The sequence below is a fragment of the Oncorhynchus masou genome, chromosome 16 (genome assembly GCF_036934945.1).
Source record: "Oncorhynchus masou masou isolate Uvic2021 chromosome 16, UVic_Omas_1.1, whole genome shotgun sequence".
Lineage (NCBI taxonomy): Eukaryota > Metazoa > Chordata > Actinopteri > Salmoniformes > Salmonidae > Oncorhynchus > Oncorhynchus masou.
Genome location: NC_088227.1, coordinates 29,936,085 through 29,938,584, shown reverse-complemented (window position 1 = coordinate 29,938,584; position 2,500 = coordinate 29,936,085). Strand labels below are relative to the sequence as shown.

General features: G+C 48.5%; 1 pseudogene; it reads right to left on the bottom strand.

The window, feature by feature from the left end:
* LOC135557803 (ena/VASP-like protein) overlaps positions 1 to 2,500 on the bottom strand; it is an 89,413-nt pseudogene that overhangs the window by 45,363 nt on the left and 41,550 nt on the right.

The following is a 2,500-nucleotide window of genomic DNA, read 5'->3' as shown; positions in this document are numbered from 1 at the left end:
ATCATACACCATGACAGAAGCTCGCGCCTGGCAGATACTCTGCTCACTGAAACAGGAAGAGAGAAACTATTAGTTCATCATTTAATCAATTGATTGATCTGTCGGTTGGTCTATCAAGTCGTAACCCTGACCCTGTCATCATACACCATAACGGAGGCTCTCGCCTGGCAGATACTCTGCTCACTGAAACAGGAAGAGAAAAACTAAGTCCATCACTTTAAACAATCAATCAGTTGATCAATATGAACCCTAACCCTTACTGCTGTCATCAGACACCATCACAGAGGCAGAGATACTCAAGAGTCAATCGGAAGAACTTGAACATCAGTTAATCAACCAATGCCACCATTTTGTTTGATTTAAATAGGCTATAACACAGTAACAGGAACAGGGTGAAGCACTGCATACTTGCATTATAAGACCAATCCAGCTGTATTATAAGACCAATCCAGCTGTAATCATGTGACTGATTGAAAAGGCTGTAATCACAAGATGTAAAGGAGTTGGATATACTAAGTGAGACAACAACCCAACCTTCTTACCTAGTGTAGCATTAATAGCATAAATCAAACCTCATTAGCCATATACAGTGCTAGACCAGAGTCTGCTGCTACTGGTAGAATTATGTGTGTGTTTCCAGTTTGGGCCTGCCTCCTTCCCATCTGACAGTATTCAACACAGCCCACTGAGGCTCTCTCTCTTCAGTGACCTTCACCTCCCCCTCCCCCCACACAGAGATCATTTTTAGATCATAAGTTTACTATGCCTGTGAGTCTGGGACACGGAGGGAGATGTACAATGTTACTCAATGAGACAGAGGAGAGACAGAGAGGAGAGTCAGATGAGAGACAGAGAGGAGAGACAGAGAAGAGAGTCAGAGGAGAGACAGAGAGGAGAGTCAGAGGAGAGACAGAGAGGAGAGTCAGAGGAGAGACAGAGAGGAGAGACAGAGGAGAGAGAGAGAGAGGAGAGACAGAGAGGAGAGAGAGGAGAGACAGAGACAGAGAGGAGACAGAGAGGAGAGAGAGAGGAGAGAGAGGAGAGACAGAGAGGAGAGAGAGAGGAGAGACAGAGACAGAGAGACAGAGGAGAGAGAGAGAGGAGAGACAGAGACAGAGAGGAGAGAGAGAGGAGAGACAGAGAGGAGAGACGGAGGAGAGACGGAGGAGAGACAGAGGAGAGAGCGAGGAGAGACAGAGGAGAGAGACAGAGAGGAGAGACAGGAGAGTCAGATGAGAGACAGAGGAGAGACAGATAAGAGAGAGGAGAGAGAGAGGAGAGACAGAGTCAGAGGGGAGAGACAGATAGGAGAGACAGGGAGGAGAGACAGAGAGGAGAGAGAGAGAGAGGAGAGACAGAGGAGAGAGACAGGAGAGACAGAGGAGAGACAGACAGAGATGAGAGAGATGAGAGACAGGAGAGTCAGATGAGAGACAGAGAGAAGAGACAGAGAGGAGAGACAGAGAGGAGAGACTGAGAGGAGAGACAGGAGAGAGAGAGGAGAGACAAGAGAAGCAGAGAAGAGACAGAAGAGAGGCAGATAGGAGAGAGAGATGAGAGACAGAGAGGAGAGACTGAGAGGAGAGACAGAGGAGAGAGAGAGGAGAGAGAGGGGAGAGGCAGAGGAGAGAGAGGAGAGACAGACAGAGAGGAGAGAGAGAGATGAGAGACAGGAGAGTCAGATGAGAGACAGAGAGAAGACACAGAGAGGAGAGACTGAGAGGAGAGAGAGAGGAGAGAGAGAGGAGAGACAAGAGAAGCAGAGAAGAGACAGAAGAGAGGCAGATATGAGGAGGAAGAGTGAGAGGGGAAAGGGAGGAGGAATGGAGAGAGGAGGAAGAGTGAGAGGGGAAAGGGAGGAGGAATGGAGAGAGGAGGAAGAGTGAGAGGGGGAAAGGGAGGAGGAATGGAGAGAGGAGGAAGAGTGAGAGGGGAAAGGGAAGAGGAATGGAGAGAGGAGGAAGAGTGAGAGGGGAAAGGGAGGAGGAATGGAGAGAGGAGGAAGAGTGAGAGGGGAAAGGGAGGAGGAATGGAGAGAGGAGGAAGAGTGAGAGGGGAAAGGGAGGAGGAATGGAGAGAGGAGGAAGAGTGAGAGGGGAAAGGGAGGAGGAATGGAGAGAGGAGGAAGAGTGAGAGGGGAAAGGGAAGAGGACTGGGAAAATGAGGAAAGGGGGAGAGGGAGAGTTTTGACATAATAATTTGAATAACAAGAGATAGCCCTATCTGAGCCTCTGATTCATCACCAGGCTAAAATTAGCAGAGCAGCCCTGGGGCAGAGAGAAAGAGCTGTGTCAGAGGAGAGAGAGTGGAGGGGAGGGGAGGGGGGCTGAGACCCTAAGAGGCTTAGTGAGTGGAAACAAAGATTGAGAAAGTGAGAGAGATAAAGCCCCTTGAATTCAATTGAGGTTGAGAGAGAGACAGAGTACATTGTAAAAACACTGTATATATATAATATGACATTTGTAATGTCTATATTGTTTTGAAACTTCTGTATGTGTGA